We start from the raw sequence: 20,897 nt of genomic DNA on the forward strand, positions 1-20,897 counted from the left end.
CTTTAAAATAAAGTTCCGGGCTGCCTGGGTGGCTCAGTCGGTTAAGCATCCGACTCTTGATTTCCTGATGATCTCACCATTCCTGGTCTGGTTTGGCTTGCACTGACAGTATGGGGCCTGCTTGGGATTCCCTCTCTCCCTCTCTCTTTGCCCCTCCTGTGCACACACTCTCTTTCTGTCTCAAAATAAATAAATAAACTCTAAAAGTTTTACTGGAAACCAGCCCACATCTACATATCACCTATGGCTGCTTTTGCACTCAAGGTTGGAATTGAGTACTTGTTAGAGACTGTATGGCTCACAAACTGAAACTATTTACAACCTGGCCCTTCACTTAAAAGGTTTGCTGATCTCTGACCTATCCTCTTTCACACCTTTATTTATTTATTTTTTCACCAGCAAGTTGCCAACCTTTTCACTGAGTGAAGTCCACTGTGTGATTTCTACCTATTTCTAATCCGTGAACCCTGCTGAAGAAAAGCATACAAGCAAACATATCAGTAATATCTTACAAGCCTCTCTACAAAATAAATCTCCCACCCTCTGCTATGCTAAAAGAAGAGTCATTAACAAGCTGTTCAGTAATGGTAAGAGATCTGGGAACATAACTGTTCTTCATTCGGTTTTAAATCGCACGTTTTTATTCACATGCCAAATCTACCTTCTGCATTTTATACCCTGTGTGATAATCCTTTCCAGGGTTTTTATGGTTTGAAATACTTTACATTTTGTTGACTTGACTCTTCTCCCCATGGAAAGATGACTGAATTTTCTTAAAAAGAAAAGTTTACAACTGACAATTGTTAGAAACAGAAAGGAAGACTTTATTCAGGACTATTGCAATATTGGAGAGGCTATTGCAACAAAGGGGACACACTGAACTCAATCCCAAATACACCAAAGACAGCTGGGAATGTTTGGCCAAAGAGTAGTTGATGAGATGTCAGAGGTAGGGGAATTCTTGTCAAAATGCATTTTTGCTAAAGACAGGCCAAAGTGATTAAATATCAGGGGTGAGGGGATTCTAGATCAATTGGCTAACCATTATTCTTTGCTAAAACTAGAATTGGAAAGAGAACCCACAGGTTCCTGACTAAAGTTTGGACAAGGATGGAGTCTTTTTTTTTTTTTTTTTTTTTAAGCCAGAATTCTCTAAGTGCCTGCAGGGCTGGGGACCTTGTTAAGATACATGCATTCTAGAAGGCCTCTGAGAAAACCCTAATTAATTTCAGGAGACTTTCAGGATACCTCATTCAAATTAAAAGTGTATCACTTACTTTTCCTAACCCAAATAAGAACATTTGCTTTTTGCAACTTCAATTACAAAGAGGGATTAAAATGTCTAGTGCCTTTCTTCCCATTGTGATTAAAATATTAAAACGTGCTACAGACATTCTAGCAGTAATATGGCACTACTTTGTTTCCAAACTATGCTTATAGATTTCAAAAATTAAATATATATTATTATATTAATAGCATGATATATTATTGCATTATATACATATGTATATATGTGCAACATACATATATGCATATGTATCAACTTTATTAAATAGTCTCTACATTATTATTTTTATTATTTTAATACAAAAAATGGTAGGTACGTTGGGAACTGTACATTTCTGGTTATACTATAATGCTCAAGTTGAAATACTCAAATGCATTTTGTGGACACCTTTTCTATTAATGTGGACTAAATCATTAGTCAATTAATGTGGACTACAATTATCCTGGATGTGATAAGTTACAGATGTCTAATACAGCTTGCTACAGTACTCTACTGATGACTCAAATAACATAAATAGGATTCCCATTGCTACACAATTTAGCAAATGTTGAAAACTCTTGGAAGTTTCTGGAATGAGCAGGGTATCTTTTTCCTTTAGTTTATATAGTGGTTATATTCTTGAAAATTTTAATTTATATTAAACCCTCCGAAAGTATCTACATATAAAGATTTTGTTGCTTGACTAAATAGTTACAGATTATCACCATGTGGATATACACTGGGACATTTGATTGGGGGAGGCAGTGTAGGATTGCAGGACATCTGGCATTGTTGGCCCCCATCTATGAAATGCTATTAGTGCCTTCCAATCATTTTGACAGATGAAGCACTCAGGAATCTCCAAAAAGAGGAAGCTGGTGCCATATCCTTACTTAAGGACCAGATGCTTAGGAAGGCAAATCAAAATTTTAATAAGATGTCAGAAACCTGAATAAGACTGTAAAAATAAATTCAACCATTCTGTACATATTAAGTTCTAGGTGTAAATTATGTTATAGGTGCAGATATTAGTATGAATTTTAGACATTTAACTGCTATTTTTATTTTCTATCCAAATGTTTTTTATCTACTACCAGTCTCTTTCCTGGCCCTCTTTATGATAATTCATCAAGAGCTGTAGCTTGATTCTTGTTTAAAAATATTCACAATTAATATGTGGTTTCAAAATGAGAAAGAGGGAGAGGGAGAAAAGAACATAGTTTATGCATGTTTTATGGTAAGCATGGCAGTTAGTTCTATTTCATATAAATGTTCTTATTAATGTCACACTAAAATTTTATACCTTGTATTTTTTAATGAAAAATGTGAGGTTGAAAAAAGTTAATTAACTCTTCTAAAAGCTCTTGGTTATGAAAAACGTAATGCAGATTATCAGATGTTTTGATATGAAACTTTGACATGAAATTGAACCTTTACCTAAATATATTCAGGTAAATATAAGTAAATATATTTAAATTGCTATTTTAATTTTCAAATAAAATTACTTATATTGTATAAATTACATAAGCATATATGTTATTATTTTCTTCTTGATGATGTTTATTTATTTTCTCTTTTCAAAGGTAATACGGAACATTTTATAAATCATTCCACAATTACTACCCAAATGTAACATTAAACACTTTTAAATGAAATAACATCATTAAAAATATCCTACCATTTAACAATACCATATTTAGTTTATAATTAATATCCATAAATAACATGTTTTATGGAAATTAGTTCTAATATAGCATGAATATTTACATAAGTAGACTCGAGATAGGCCTATGTGCAATTTCAAATTACTATCTTTACAAACTTCATTATAATTAATTTCAAACATTACATAAAATCAAATTATGTATGGCAACATTCAATTATTAAAACTCCTCAGAAATTGTTTTGATCATTCTGTTGCTCTGGCCAGGACGTTTCCTAAAAACCCATACACTATCTGTCCTGCTCTAATGCAATGCATTCAGTTCTAAAATCAGCCGGCCATGCACATATGCAATAAAAATTATGCAGATACAGCATAACACGCAAACTTTATCAGTGAAAGATGGAGAGGGAAAAAGATAGGAACCTAGCTAAAAATGGTAACACCTTTTAGTGGTGCCTAGGTGGCTCATTCACTTAAGCATCTGACTTCTGCTCAGGTCATGATCTCAAGGTTCTTGAGTTCAAGCCCCACGTTGGGCTCTGTACCTACAGCTCAGAACCTGGAGCCTGCTTCGGATTCTGTGTGTGTGTTTCTCTCTCTCTCTGCCCCTCCCCCCACACACTCTGTCTCTCTTTCTCTCTCAAAAATAAATAAACATTTAAAAAAACCTAAAACTAAAAATGGTAACACAGTTTTACACATAGTAAATAGTTAAATAAATACTACAGTAATTATGGCACTTCACCCTGAAATTTCCTTATAGAAGTGGATCGTGGAGCAGTTACAGCTTGTGAGTTATGACATAGTGGAAGGGAGATTTTCTGTAATGAGATTATTGTATTCCCCAATATAGATGGACACATCATGACACATAGTTAACTGAGGCAGCTGGTAGATATCTGAGTTGTACCCATATACACACACACCATGCATTCTGTGTGTTCCTGTGTGCCTGATTCAACAGGGTGCATTTTTCTGTATTCACCTAATATTTCCTTAGGTCAAAATCTCATATGAGCAAACCCATCTCAACATTATGCTCTAATTGTCCTCAAAGATATCCATCCTGTTGGAACAAATTCACATTTCAAAACAGGCATTATAGTAGAGCAGGCTATAGTTTAGAAACTAGTTTTATTTGCTTCTATAATTAAAATGTTCGATTCAAAAAATTTAATTGTTATTTTTTTTGTTCTGCCAATCTTTTTAAGAAAACAAATATTTTCAAAATTACTTGGTGAAGCAAACATATTCTACCAACTAAATTGACACATGTTATTTCAGTAATTTATAATAGTGCATCTTTCTTAAGAATTTTCAAATACATTTGTAATTACTAATAGTATTGAAATAAATGATAAAATAGTTAAGAATTACTTTGATTTTGTCACATTAGAAAAAATTCATATATGTTTTATTTTGTCACCTCTTTTCTATATCATTTTCTGGAGATAATTTATTTTCATAAGGAACTTCAGAGAATATATGCTAGAATTTTTTGTTTGTTTTTGTTTTTCTTTCATTGGCCAATGGTCACTGACTAGATATATTAATGTTAGGTTGTACATGATTAATTCAGTGACCATAAGAGTAGGTTACTCGTTGGATTAATGAGATAAAGATACAAATTGGTATAATTTATAAAATCATATCTAAAATTGTAAGATATATTACCCAATAAGCTTTATTTCTAATGATAGCTATTTCCCACAATAAACTAAGTTTCATTTAGTGAATCCATATGTCCATTTATATGAGTTGAACCAGTCCCTGAAGTCTTTTTAGTAGTTAATCACTTATTACTTGAGGAAAAAGCATTTCTCAATTGAAATGTTTGAAATGTATATTAAAAGATACAAAAGACATAATTGAGCTCAAGCTCTGGTTAAAAAAAATATATTGTTTTCATGATTAAACTTTCTTCCCTTTTTGAATTTTATAGCCATATAAAATGACATTCTTTACAACTTCTGGTAGACCCAAATTGAGGTAACTTTCCAGTTCATAATAATTCCTTGCCCGGTTTCTAACAATGGCCACAGACTCATGATTCTCAGCCTGACCCAGTGCCACTGCCATTCACTCCTACACGACCAAGGCTGAGCAAATCTCTGTAGCCATGGCAGGCCCAAGACAAATCAACCAGATTCATTCTTTATAGGTTTAATAGTGAGGCTAAGAAAGGAAAAGAAGGCATCCTTCCCCTCTGATTTGATTACTGGTGGATTTTCTTCCTCTTAAGAAGAAAATTAAATTGTCCAACAGTAGGACAGAATGATGTTGCTCCCATATGGCAACAGACATGAGAGAGCCTTAGTCATGGTGAAGCCCTGACCCGATTAGAGTCTCCAAGACAACACCTTCCAGCTGCCCTACTTTTTAGAGATCCTTTTTGGAGCCTTTGATATCTCCCCTATTTTCTCAAAAAGCCTTCATTTAGCCTAACAGTAGAGTTTGGCTATAGCTGTTGGGTGAGTGAAAGAACCCTAACAATGAATGCTGCCCTATGAAACCAGTTATTTTCATTTAATTTTAATTCAGATGGCTTAATTATGAAGTATATATGGTGACTTCAAAAATGCAGTGAATAAGCACAGATGATGGCATAAAGCCCAAGCATTATCCTACCGATGACTTAGAAATTGCAAAAGAAAATTTTAAGTTTACTATATCTGAGCGACAGATGTAACTTAGCATCAGTAATAATGGGACAACCCAGCATGTGCTTTCTGATATGGTAAATAATACATCACTTACGAAATATTCTTGCAAAATTGTTTAACATAAAGTAATGAAGCCTGTGAACCTAACATCCAGTAAGGTTGCAAAACAGGCAAGATAGGGGCAAGTTACTTAACACTAACAGGAAACGATCAAACAAATTCAGGATGTAGAATATCCTACTCAATAATAACAACTGATCTGAGCTCTCATGAAGTCAATATTGCTTAAAATATTCTTAAGGAGACAAAAGGATGGGGTGCAGGATGACTCAGTTGGTTAAGTGTCTGTCTGACTCTTGATCTGGGCTCAGGTCATGATCTCATGGTTTCTGAGATGGAACCCCACTTGGGATTCTCTCTGTCTGCCTCTTTCTCTCTGCCCATCCTCTGCTCATGCTCTCTCTCTCTCTCTCTCTCTCTCTCTCTCTCTCTCTCAAAATAAATAAATAAAAGATTATAAAGAGAGAGAGACAAGGATATAATGAACTACTGACCAAATGTGAAGTAGGAAATTGTGCTGTTCTTTAAAAATCTGTAAAAGACAATTTTAAGTAACTGGTAAAAAAGTTGGAGGGAGATTAGATATATTAGCTATGAGTATAGAATTATTAGATTACATTATAGAGTAATTATTACACGTATTATAAAGGGGCAAAGGCAGGGAAAGTATCCTGGTCACTGAATTCAGTAAGAAGAGTCAGGTTAGGCTTTTTTAAGAGTTTTATTTGAACTACTATAAGAAGGATAAATAGAAGTTAGTTATCTTGTTAGTTGAGCTGTCAGCACAGCGCCCGAGGCGGGACTCAAATTAACCAACCTTGAGATCACGACCTGAGCCGAAATCAGGCGCGTAACCGACTGAGCCATCTAGACACTCGAACCTAATTTTTCTTAATTAACTTTTAGCATCATATGGAATGGAGTTACTAACTATCCTTGATAAAAATCTATTTCCAATGAAGTTAAAATTTGGATATCTAAATGTCTGTCTCCTAAGCCCTTTTAACAATACAATTGATTGGGCATTGAATTTTTATTCTACATAAGTAGAAAAAACTAGTAAGACCAAGGTGATACTTAGAAAAAGATATTGGCAATAAACTAAGAATCATACGGATAGTTCAGGTATAAAGAAAAAAAAAATCAATATGGTAATGTCTACATAATAGCCCTTCCCTGAAACATGAGGAAAATGCATATTTGTATACAGATGAGTCTGTGCAAGAGAATAAGAAAGAAAATTCAAAAAATGAATTACAGACTACATGGCTGGAGAAAATATTATTTGTAGAAAATTTTAAATTCCAAAAGGGGTAAAAATCTTGTTTCCCCCAAAGAACAAATTAACTATTATTCCTTGTTTTTAAACTCATAAAGAAAAGTTCCTATATGACTATAAAAATCCACATGGGTGTTGCCTAGGTGGCTTAGTAGGTTAAGCATCTGACTCTTATTTTCAGCTCAGGTCATGATCTCATGGGGTTTGTGGGATCGAGCCTCATGTCCCACTCTGTACTGACAGCATAGAGACTGCTTAGGATTTTCTCTCTCTCCCTCCCTCTGTCCCTCCCTGCCTCGTGCTAGCTCTCTCTCTCAAACTAAATAAATAAACATTAAAACAATCCACATGGTAAGTGAAAATATTTCTTTCGATACATAAAATAACATGTATACCTAATACTCAAAGACAAAACTGGAAATCGTCACCTTCATACAATTATAGAGTATGTAATTTCTGAAGGTCATTCCCTACAAGAAAAATAATAATAGCAGGAATACCTCAAGCTGTAATTTAAGCAAAAGTTTAGAGAAGTACACCCAGGAACACACTGTAATTAAGATTGCCTCTGTCAAAATGCAACCACAAATTAATTAAATATTTGTATTCATTCATTAGCAAATATTCAGCGAACACTTTTGCCCACCAGGCACTGTGCTGGCATCAGACATCCATTTGCAGAAAGAGAAATTGCGTTATCGTACTGGACTTAGAGAAAATAAACACACACATAAATAAAATTATTCCCAGTTATCAAAAATGGTTCACAGAATACAAAACATGGCCTCAGAAAAGCAGTAGAGGAGACCACTTAGAAGAGTAGAGAGGGCTTCACTAAGGCAGCGCCATTTAAGCAGTAGTCTGAGCTGTGAGGAGTTGGTAAAGAGAAAATGAAGTTGGAGGAACAATTCCTCAAATCGGACAAAACTTGGAATATTTGGGGAATTAAGAGTTTGCCCCAGGAGTGTCTGGGTGGTTTAGTCAGTTGGGCATCTGACTTCAGCTCAGGTCATGATCTCAAGGCCCATGAAATCGAACCCCAAGTTGGGCTCTGTGCTGACAGCTCCAGCCTGGAGCCTGCTTCCGATTCTGTGTCTCCCTCTCTCTCAGCCCCTCTCCCGCTCATGCTCTGTCTCTGTCTGTCTCTTAAAAATAAACTTTTAAAAATTAAAAAAAAAAAGATTTTTGTTCTGTAAAGTAAAAAATGCAGATAACTTAAATTATTCATGGCTTTGTAGTTTGAGATGTAGAGTTTGTATTTCAAGGGACATTGGGATCCATTGAATGATTTGAAAAAGAGGAGTGAAATGGCTAAATTTCCACCATAGTAGGATCTGCTGGGAGGAGAATGAATAAAGAGCACAGGAGGTAGAAGCAGGGAGAATACTTTTGGAGATTAATTTTCCTTAGACATCAGCTACCAACCTTCCTCATGTTTTCTCATTTCAGTTGTGATGTCATCATCCTCAATTACTGAAGCCAAGATCCCAAGGGTTGTCATTTTTTTCCCTCTTATGAATTAAGTTGATGGTTTCAGACAGAGACAAGTAGGCATGTTGCATATTATTTCGGAGATTAAATCAGTAGACTTGAAATGGATTTGGCAGAGGTCCACAGGAAAGTGACGAATCAAGAACGGATTCTAAATTTCTGGCTTATGCAAGCGAGTGAGTAATTACATCATCTAAAGTGGACTATTACTAATGCATGTTTTAAAATACAAAAGCCAGGGGCGCCTGGGTGGCTCAGTCAGTTAAGGTCCTGACTCTTGATTTCAGCTCAGGTCATGATCTCATGGTTCATGGGCTGGAGCCCCACATCGGAACCATGCTGCGGGTGCAGAAGCTGCTTGGGATTCTCTCTCACCCTCTCTCTGCCCCACCCCCACTCTCTCTTTCTCAAAATAAAAAAAAAACTTTAAAATAGAAAATAAAATACAAATCCACACAAAAGTGAGAACTGGAATGTAAAATATCATAATAATGACATTGGGTTAATGGATCACTGGTTCTTAGAAATATTTGTAAGTAGAGAGGGTCTCTAGAAATTCAGTATGTGTGCTGTTCACCTATTCCCTAGACCAGAAGATGTTCATCTCAAATATAATCTTTGGGATTCAGAATGTATTGGGAGAAACAACAAAGAGGAAAGAAATGAAAAGCAAGGGAAGACAAAAGAAAAAGAACAGAACAGAAAAAGGTAAGAAAATAAAAGAGAAAGAATGAGGAAGGATAAGAACAGAAAGACAAGAAAAAACACAAAAGTTGAAAGAAAAAGAGAATAGAGACAGAAATAATACTATATATGATATATAGGATAATTTAAAACATTTTAAATCTGGAAAGTATTTATCTCTGACTTGTTTATTTTAATTCAAGGAGCCCCAGGCAATAACTCTGCTAGTATAAAGATGATTGCTAAGAATTAAAACACATTTTGAAACAACTACAATTTTGAAAAGGCCAACATTCTCAAGTTACTCAAAAGTGACAAATAATTTTTCCTTTTTTTTCATCCCCTGACATCTTATAACTACACTATTTAAAAGAAAAAAAAAAAGTATTTTCTACCGATTGTATGTCAAGAAGAACCATGACCTTCTGGTATTATCCACACTAATATTGTATAATTTTACCTCATATTTTCCCAACTATTCACTGGTGTTCAAAATCCTGTGTGCTCTAAACAAAGTCACATTGGTTGACATTATAATCTTGCCATGTATATAATACATGTCTGATAATGTATTGACTGAATTTCCAAGTAAAATACATTTGTCAGAAGTTTTAGCTTTTATCTCCAACACTCAATCAACACATATTTCTATAATGTATTATAAACTGTATAAATATTATGAAGTAATATTATAAAAGATATTTTAAAAGTTAAAAATAACACAGAAATGTCATAATGGAAACAAAATTTCACTTCCTTTTTTTTTTCTTCTGAGTTTAAATTAGTTTTCAAAAGTTAAAGGTGATATCATACACAATAGTTTATAAGGATATATATTCTCAGTTACAGAGTTACGAGGGAAATCATTTACACTTGTAGGTTAGTTATAGTAGTTAATTCACATACTTCCACTTGTTTGCTAAAAAGAGGCTGTCAGAAATTACAAATGACAATGAAACCTCTAAGAAAAGAGTGTCTTTGGGGAAAACAATTTTCAGAGGCCATAATTTTGTAATGGTTCAAATTTACATTTCATCAGATGAGCTTTTCCATTAGAAATTTGCTCGTAAGACACAATTTCCATTTGCATTTTCTCCAATGGGTTTTTTACAAAGTGTTTAAAATCCTTTAGCTATGTTGCAACCAGCATTATAGTGGATAATAATTTCAATATCTTAAATTAATACACCATAAAATCTGTGATAAAATTTGTGAAAGTATCATGAAGAAAATATTACCTTGCATTTATTTGTATTCCAATGTTACATATAAATGTCATTGGTATTTTATATATGTTGATTGTTAAGATATGCTGAATGTTTTGAAACTATAGACAAGTAGGACAATTTATATATTCTAGTTTTTAAAGATAACATTCTTTCCTTCTATCCTTTTTCTCTATCACTTTATCTTGCTTTTATATTAGTACAAACTCTGAGCATAGGGGACATTAGTTATTAATTCTCATAAGCTTTTAGTAAGGTATATGCCTGAATGTTCACAAAATAGATAATATGATATTTTTTCATAAGTAAAAATATAGAATGTTCATATGACTTCCCATGATTTTTATACATTATGAATTTGCCTAAACCATGCCTGTATTAGGTATAGTAGGTCCATGGATATATAACATTTGTTCAAATATTAAACTGTCTGAAATAAAAATACAGGTATTTTTGTATTTTAGAGCATATGATACCAAGATTAAACACTTCCATCATGTCAACTTTTGAGCAAACAGCTACAAAGAGATATTCCAATATGAATAAGACGCTAAGATAAATGTAATTAGTAATAAATAGAGCCTCTATCTAAAGTGTTACCATAAGCTGATCATAAGTATTATTGCATAGATAGATGATACAGATATAGATATAGCTATAGAGATAAATATAGATATAGATATAGATATAGATATAGATATAGATATAGATATAGATATATTCAAGAGAATTCTAAGGGTCATTCTATAGTGTCCAAAAGAAGAATCAACTTGTATCATCAGATGAGTCTTAATAACTCTCACATGAGTTAATATTTCCTAAATATGAGGTAATATCTGTTTAAAATATCTTTCCCAGGGATATTTTTAATTTTTATTTGTATTTATTTTTTAATTTTGTTTCCTTTTATTTATTTATTTTGAGAGAGATAGAGACAGCATGAGTCGGGGTGGGGGTTGGCAGACAGAGAGGGAGACAGAAAATCCCAAGCAGGCTCTGCACTGTTAGCACGGAGCCTGATGCGGGGCTTGAGCTCACAAAACCCCAAGATCATGACCTGAGCCGAAATCAAGAGTTGGACACTTAACTGACTGAGCCAGCCAGGTACCCCTGTCCCATGGATGTTTTTAATTAAAAAATACTTTATTAGATATGACAGTGGGCTACGAGTCAAGAAGTTAATATTGTGGTTTCTTCAGTGACCTTAGATAAGTCACTTGGCAAGAATATAATGGTTATTCAAATGGGTTGTTGCACTATCTACTTCACAGAACATTACAAAGCCACATAAAAGTATTGATATATGATAAACGATATTGACTGCATTGTTCAATAATTAAATAAATTAGAGATCTCATCAAATATTTTTCTGAGAGGCTATCATTGAACAAAAAAGTAATGGCTAGCACTTGACATCATGTAATTTTAATGTAAATCTTTATAAGGGCTTTCTGGAAATTTGCATAGGAGAATGGAATCACCTGGCACACTTCCACTTAGAAGCAGGAAAAGTAGTTGAATTGTCAGGTGATAGCCTTTGGAGGCATAATGGAGACAGGTCCATCCCCAGATCAGTAGGTGATTATTGATGTTCTGTAGGGAGAACTCCCACTTTATAATTTCCCTGCTCAGACTCATTCCTAAACAGCATTTGGAACTATCGATGATTTTGCATTGAATTACCGACCGACTGCTGAAGCAGATCTCTTCTTAAGAAAACTCTTGTTGTACATAGTATTCACTATTTCCATTTTGTTATTTTAAGGAGAGCACAGAGTTTAGATAGGTTAGTAATACGTAATAATAATTTACCAAATAGACATGGAAACTCTGTGTCCCTAAATTTTCTGAACCTCTAAACTAAGTTATCAGATCTATAAAGGTATTTTAAATCAGACTGGCAAGATGAAGGAAACAATAGAACTTGCCCTAATGCAAAGGAAATTATCATTATCTCTCTGTCGGTTACTCTGGATGATGAGAGAAGTCTATCTATAAACATTTAAAGAGAGATTTAAAAAGAAATCCCTCCAGGAACCACTCTAAAGGTTTTAAGAGAAAGACTGCTGAAGGAAAAAAAAAAAAAGATTGAAAACAATTGGCTTAGCTGTTCAGAGTAGACAGAATGAAACAGTAATCTGTCATTGTGTGGGTAGACAAGATGCTGGAAAATTGGATAAATTGGAAATCACTGGAAGGCAGCTATTTTGTCCAAAAGTGCATTAGATATCCAGGAAAAATGTTATTAGATGGTGAACAATTACTACTCAAAAATTTCTAGCTGTTTGGAATATAGAGTTACATATAGTCAAAAGATTCTATTATTATTATAGTAATAAATCAATCTGAATCTAAAAAAAAATGTCTTCTAAAATGCATGTTTTTTCTTACCAGAGTGATAGTTTAAACAATATGTATTTGCCTATGCTTGTGAATACATATGCAGTAAAACCACCAAAATTTTCCTCCTCATCTTTGTTAATTTAATCCATTAGAAATTCAGACTATTGGGCTTCACTCTAAACTGTATTAAATCTTCATTTTAATAAAATCCCAGGTTACTTATATACTCATTATAACTTGAGAAGTATGTTTCTATATTTTCTTGAGTGTCCAACTGATGGCACAAATTTGTCACTGTTGACTCCTTAATTAAAATTCTTCAGTGACTTCTCTGAAGCTTAAAAAGAAGCTCCAAGTTGTGGAAATAAACTGCATTTAGGTTTATCTTACTGTTTTCACTATCCATTTCCACCCAAAAGAAGAGAGCTTATTTTTGCCAACTCGAGTTGCTTTCATTTTACTTTTTAATATTTTTGTATAAGTAAATTAAAATAAGAAATGGACATATGAATTGATTTTATTCTAATATTTAAAAACAGTCATTTATTTCTTGAGGTCTAATTGACATATAACATTATTTTAGTTTCAGGTGTGCCACACAATGATTTGATATTTTTATACTCTGCAGAGTCATATAAAGTGATGTTTTAAATCAGACTGAAAGATGAAGGAAACCATAAAGCCAAACTTTAAAACTATCTTCTAGGGGCGCCTGGGTGGCGCAGTCGGTTAAGCGTCCGACTTCAGCCAGGTCACGATCTCGCGGTCCGTGAGTTCGAGCCCCGCGTCGGGTCCGTGAGTTCGAGCCCCGCGTCGGGCTCTGGGCAATGGCTCAGAGCCTGGAGCCTGTTTCCGATTCTGTGTCTCCCTCTCTCTCTGCCCCTCCCCCGTTCATGCTCTGTCTCTCTCTGTCCCAAAAATAAATAAAAGTTGAAAAAAATAAAAAAATAAAACTATCTTCTAGGAGTAATCTTTAATCAGTCTGAAACAATTGATCCAATCATATACCCCAGTTTTAATCACATTTCTTTTCTCTCCTTTTATGCTGGTCGTATTTTCAAGGGGACTCAGGTTTTACCAACTGTAGAATTAAATATGTGTTCTGTGCTTTATTTCTATCCAACTCAACACTGAGATCTGGTTCAATACTGTGCTTATCTGCAAAATCTGGACACCCTTTCCTATACTCCATTACCAAACAGGTCACTAGAAAAGCATGGGGAACTTAGAAAGCTTTTTTTTTTTTTTTTTTAATGTTTATTTATTTTTGAGAGAGAGACAGAATGCAAACAGCGGAGGGCAGAGAGAGAGGGGGAGACACAGAATTGGAAGCAGGCTCCAGGGTCTGAGCCATCAGCACAGAGCCCAATGCGGGGCTTGAACTTATGAACCATGAGATCATGACCTGAGCCAAAGTCGGACGTTTAACCGACTGAACCACCCAGGTGCCCCAGAAAGCCTTTTAATGTGGAAAGGCTTACATTTCATTTCATGTCTGCCAGTTCCTTTTTTTTTTGTTTTGCTATAAATTGCCTAATTTACATATTTGACATTCTAGCATTAATATGTCTATAAGAATCAATAACAGTGCATCACAGCGCCCTCTCAGGCTTTTATCAATACATTGATGCATGTTTAATGCAATGTTCTTATGAATTCTTCTTTGCATTGATATCAGGTCCACTTTCTTTTCACTTTCTTTTTTCACAATATGTCTCAATATATCTTCAAACATATATTTTTTAAGCAATGTGAATCATATAGTTTAAGAATGACTTCTCCCTTTAAATTTTGATTTACATCTCTTTTAGGAAAATTATATGGTTTGTATTTATTGTGAGAAATGACATAGAGCTTTTACCTTTTACATAAAGCTTTTATGAGCTTACAAACAACACTTTTAATACTTGGAATTATACTAGCTGCTGTTTTTATTTTTAAATGGAGCTTCATATATTTCATTTCTTTCAATATTTCAAATAAATAATTCTCATTTATAATGTAAACAACTAAAAGCACTAAATGAACTAAGGTTAAGCATTAAGAAATAAATTATTCTCTTATTTATTTTTTAATCTGTGATAAGTCCCATAATACTATAATACTTTAATCATATATCTTTGCAAAAATATTTTTAATTCTATTCAATACAGTAACCATAGTTTTACTTAAATTTATGTAGTCATAAATAGTACTTCCAATCATTTTTTTAATCTTATTTTTTAGTCCCTTATTTTGGTTAATGTTATTCACATGTTCCTTTTTTACCATTTATTTTTTTTCAAATGGAGATATAATACTTTTAAAAACTTTCCATTTTTACAAATACAGAGCATAAAATTTTGTATGAAAATATCTTTCGAATCCCAACAGAGAGTTCTTCCAACCTCTAGATGTTAGATTAAAAAAAAAAAAAAAGTTTAAGGCTATCCAGACATATTATACTACAGATATCAAAATATTAATCCTGCGTCATTATTGTAGATATATTTTTGTTATCATTGTATTTTAAATGTTATAATATATTTTTAGAAAAGGGTCTATTTTTATTAATGTAGTCAGAAATCTAGTTCACATTCTGATATACAAGTTCAGCTATGTTAAAAAAAACAGCTCATGAAATGTTCTTTTATATTTTATCTGCTTGTATATGAATAGTATTTAAATCTCTTAGATTTTTGTTTTTGATGTGCATACTCGTGTTTTATTCCATCCCTCTCATATTGTGTATCTATTTCTTCTGTTCTCTTTCTAGTTCTTTTCATTTTTTTCTATATTGAAAAGTTTCTAGTTTGTATCCATACTGTAGACTTCATTTGCTGCTCTATCAACTTAAAATTGGAATTTTAACATAGTTTTAAAATTATATTAATGTATTTTTCTTTTTAAAAAATTAATGTGCAAATTCTCTTAAAATACTCACTAATCAGTTCCAGCTTCCACCTCTGTGAAAAGCATTAGAAATAATAAAATATTATCTTTTGTTTTTAATTTTTTGAACGTTTATTTAATTTTTGAGAGACAGAGACAGAGCATGAGCTGGGAAGGGGACAGAGAGATAGGGAGAGTCACAGATTCCGAAGCAGGCTCCAGGCTCTGAGCTGTCAGCACAGAGCCTGATGTGGGGCTCGAACCCACGAACCATGAGATCATGATCTGAGCTGAAGTCAGCCACCTAACCGACTGAGCCACCCAGGCGTCCCGTAATAAAATATTATCTTAAATGAAAAGAAAAATCACCATTTGAAAAAAAATCAGTCTCATTCACCAAAATAACAATGTGAGAGGACAAACATATAATCATGTACATAGAAGCAAAAAAAAAAAAAAAAAGTCAAAATTCAGCATTAATTTTTAAGAATTCTCAGCAAGCTAGGAATAGTAAATAGCTTCCTCAACCTGTCAAAAGTCATCTGTAAACATTTCCATTAGCATCATACTAAATTATGATATGTTAAAAACTCTTCACCTGAGATTTTTTTTTTTTAACCTGAGATTAAGAATAAGGCAAAGCTGTTCCCCTTCCCTATTTCTATTCAACATTGTCCTGAAGGAATTAACCATTGCTATAACAGTGGAGAGTAGTTCAGTGGCCATGCACTAATCAGAATTAGAACCAAAACTGACTATAGAGGAGGGCAGAATATGTTACCCCATAATATGCCATTTTAGCATAATGATTATTTTGAATTAAAGTTACTTACAAAACAGCCAGTGCAAGAAGGACACTCTGACCATTCTTTTGGAAAAATAGGAAATAAACCTCCCATATGAAAGGCACCTTCCCTGTACCAGGAAGGTAGAAAACATCCTTACTACGAAAAATAGGAAATTTAAGGCCAAAGAGGCTATGCCAACAAAACTTGTTAATACCTCACTAATTTACCACCCCATACCCCAACTTCTTTGTTTTATCAGTTCTTCACAATTTTTTTTTTCTGTCTAAAAGGTAAAAAAAATCTGCCTGCTTGGTTATTCCCTTGAGGCTCATATTTTTGGTGGGGCTCCTATAAGTACAAAATTAAATTTGTTTTTATCGTGTTAATCTGGTTTATGTCAATTTAATTATTAGACCAGCCAATGAACCTAGAAGAGAATAAAGGAAACATTTTCTGCTCCTACACCAATAACCAGACATAGCAAGAACAACAAAAAGAGAAGTCAGGATAAAAAGAGAGAAACAGGAAAGTAACAAAGGTGGATTCTATTACTTTTCTTCTACAGGTAAAATGAAAGGTATTCTTGTATTTGAGCATCAATGGCGTTCACTGCTTAGGCAACATAGTAGAATTGATTAAGGTAGGTGATTCCATTTGGTCCTCTTGGTGGACCAAACTATACAACACAGTATAATTTAGAAAGTCACCACGTAAATGTAAAAATGTTTATATGTCAATACATATTAATTCATTAGTGAGTGAAACATTAGGATGGTGCTGTGGTTTGAATTGTGTCACCCCAAAATACACTGAAATTGCAACCCTCAGTTTCCAGGACTGTGCCCTTATTTGGAAATAGGATCTTCATAGATGTAACCTGGTTAAGACGAGACCTAATACAATATGGCTGGTGTCTTTATAAGAAAAGAAGAAATATAGACATGCAGAGGAGGAGGCCAATGTGAAAGCTCAGACATACGAAGGGACGCTTGTGTGAAGAGAGTAGAGATTAGAGGGATGCATTTACAAGGAGCATCACAGATTACTGCCAACATCAGAAGCTAAGAGGGAAGGAAAAAAACAAAGATGGGAAGGATCCTCCCTAGCATTGTCCTACAGATACCTTGACTTCATATTTCTGCTTCTTTACCCCTCTGAGTCAATTTCAGTCAACTTATCTAACACCGGGAAAGTAAACACCAAAAATACTGTTTCGTAATACCATGAAAGATATAGTTTATTTAAGGAGAAATGACACATTTATTATTTTGAGTCTTTTCCAAGAACATGATATTTCTCTGCCTCTGTTCAAATCTAAATATGTGTCATTCAGATTGTTTTCCAGCTTCCTTCATAGGTATATTACTAGTTAAGTCTACACTTGGGCATTTGAGTTAAGTTTAGTTAATGATGTTGTAAGTGTGGTCTTCAAATATTTCTTCTAAATTTTCTACTTCATCATGAGTGTCCTATCAATGCCATTTAACAAAAATGATACTTATATATAGTATTAAATAAACAAAATTCAAGTGAAATCAAAGCAAGAAGTTACTATTAAGCTATTCTGGTTTTTTCTTCTTTTATTTTAGCTTTTTGCTCATTTATATGGCCATTGCAATGATAATTATATCAACTATTGGAAATGACCCTCCAGGAGTATTAGTACTTTTTTCCTGGCTGATTGATATATCTTTATTTAATAATATGTTGTCTGCAGTGTTTTATCTAATAATATGACTCATCTCTTTCCACATTCATATTGAACAATCAAAGCACTGGTCACAGTAATTACGTTATTAATGTGGGGAAGTCACAGACAATAAAGCTGGTCAAATGAAAATACAAGAGGAAAAGGAGACCCTGCTATCAGCCCCAAAGCTCCTTAAAAACAAGCTTCAATAAATCCAAATTATGAGACTATACTTATCACATACGTATGGAGGAAATGTACCTCCTAGATGAAATAAGATCCACTGGAAAGCCAGAAGAACATTGTTTTTATGTCACTTTATATCTCATGATTTCCATCAGTTTATATTTAAATATGGCATTCAAGAGAAAGCAAAAAGAGGGGTACGATACCAGAGTACGTCCCTATAAACTAATGACCATGCTGATTAATTGCAATAAAGTTTTTATAATATTTTCCAATCTCTTCAGTTGCTTGACTACCTTATAATGGATTATGACAGTCAGTTCAGGGTTTTACCAATTACACTATAGAATGGGCCTTTATTAGACATTTGCAGTATTTTTCTTTCTTACGTTTTTTTTTTTTTTTTATGGTCAAGACTTTAGGGAGGACAAGACCTTAATACGGTATTACGTATGACTACTCTGAGACCAAGGTTGGGCAGCCTAATGTTGGAATTTGTTTGACAAAAGGTAGCTATTTAAAATTGACCAACAGTGAAAATTAAAGAAGATAGACAAAGAGATAGGGAAGAGTTTTGAATGGAAATCCAAATATTTTTTGAGCTTTAATGAATATTGAACAAGTAGAAGATGTCTATGTGTATCATTTTATAATTCATAAACTACCTTTTACTGATCTGGTAATAAGAGAGCGGCATATTTGAAATGATGCAGAAATTCTCGATTGTACCTGGAATACACATGCGCATACACACATGATCATATATAAAAAAGAAGTAACAGCTCTGTGGTGGTACTAATGACGATGAACACAGTGCTAATGACATGCATGGAACCATCTCTCCTTATATATAATATGTGACTATATATACATATACATACATATATATATGTATGTATATGTATATATAGTCACATATGAGTGTGTGTGCACCATTGCTATTAGTTGTGGGAATGAGGCTATAAAATAGTTCCTTTATTATTATTTGTGAAATATTTATTTGGTATAAATTCATGGAATATGTACTTATCGTGCAATTTATCTTGGATATGGCACCTTGTTCCCTAGGTTCTTTTAAATATGAGTCTTTTTTCAGTCATATATTAGTCAGAATACAAAAGCAATTTTTTCATGCTAGAAAATATATATGCTTTCAGATATATTATCCCCTCATTTCAGATGAAGAAATCAAAATTTCTGGCAGACAAGTACTTTCCAGTCTGAAAAACAAATGCAACAGTGACTTTGACAGAAGGTCAATTGCTCACATATGGAATCAGCATAGGACTATATGGACATTTGTAAACAATGTTTATATACTGCTTTTAATTCCCTAGAGAGAAATATGAAATTCAAGCAATGCTTCTACACTTATTTTCCGATTTGTAATTATGAATCTCTAGCAGCTTATTTTTATTTTTCTGCATCTTAACAGTTTTACCTGAAGCTGCAGAGAATCCTATGAAGAATGTATAATCGTCGGCCTTTTGCTTACTTCCACACCAACAGAAGGAAATGTACACGTCTACACCCTGAAGAATTGACTCGGTTCTGTAAATGACATATGGTGGAGAATCCTTTTGAAAAATAAATACTCCTGTTTTCATGCTGAACAGATTTTTTCATTTAAATTCATGGCAACATATCAAAAACTTGGCCATAAAAATACAGAGCAATCAATTGAAGTAATACAGGATTTAAGTAATAAAAGACTTAAACAATTTAACAGTTCTCCCATTCACTCAAAATTGAAATTTTAGAGAAGATGTTTTGGAATATGTTGACAGAGCAGAGTAAGCACACTCCTCACATACACACAGCCCGCTGATTATCACAGCTACAATAATCTCATTAAAGAGAAGAAATTAAGTTTTTTTTTTTTGTTTGTTTTTTTAGATTTTCAGCTGAAGCTCATAGTAAATAAAAGTAATATCTTCGCTGGATAGTGTTAATCAACAGTACATAGAAACTTTAGACTACCTGTATTTACACAGCTTAACTATTAGAAATAAAACCTGAGACTGTCTATGTCAACAGGATTTAAAAATTTATTTCATATTATTTTTTCAGGAAGGTAGGATGGTAAACCAATAAATAACTTTATTGTTTGCTTCAGGAAATTTCTGCAAACCAATTTGTGTGAGCAAACAATTCTCTTTTCAGACGATAGATTTCTCACCTGGGCAGATAGCTGTTTATTAAATAGTGGTTTACTTATGAAGACTCACTTCAAGGCCCTCATCTAAAAGTGTCCCTCAATCCTCAGTACTTATGTCATGGATTTTACCTATTCTAATCAGTTACTGGCCTTGAAAGGCTTGCGTATCCACTTGAACCCACACTCCTATGGCCTATAAATATCACCTCATCATCCACTCTTCCAAAACACCACCCTGTCAAGGTAGTGTTTTCCTCTGTAGTTGTACTTCTATTTTATTTAGCTGTACTTACTCAACATGCTTTAGTTGGTCTTTTGGGGAGTCACTAAGCAACATCCCTGGGGGCTTTACAGGAACTAGCCAAGACCCTCTTCCCATTATGACTCAAGTTTTTTAACCCAGAAACGGAGTTTCTCTTAAGCCTTTTGAGTCATCCATTTGAAAGCCTCCTTGATCACAGTGAAAATAAGTTTTGTGTTAGACCTAAAATGGAATTTCTTTTTGTTGGATCTTCAAATGTTGTA

The 20,897-nt window shown here is 33.6% G+C and overlaps 1 long non-coding RNA gene across 1 annotated transcript in view; it reads left to right on the plus strand.

The window, feature by feature from the left end:
* The window catches only part of LOC121040879 (uncharacterized), a 39,318-nt gene extending 19,491 nt beyond the window's left edge, over positions 1-19,827 (plus strand). Inside the window, exon 2 of the long non-coding RNA XR_005795488.1 lies at positions 19,650-19,827. This is a non-coding gene — a long non-coding RNA (uncharacterized LOC121040879). The remainder of the gene's footprint in view (positions 1-19,649) is intronic.
* The last annotated feature ends 1,070 nt before the right edge of the window (positions 19,828-20,897 follow it).

The sequence above is a fragment of the Herpailurus yagouaroundi genome, unplaced genomic scaffold (assembly GCF_014898765.1).
Source record: "Herpailurus yagouaroundi ecotype Mexico unplaced genomic scaffold, PumYag 29, whole genome shotgun sequence".
In the NCBI taxonomy this organism is placed as follows: Eukaryota; Metazoa; Chordata; class Mammalia; order Carnivora; family Felidae; genus Herpailurus; species Herpailurus yagouaroundi.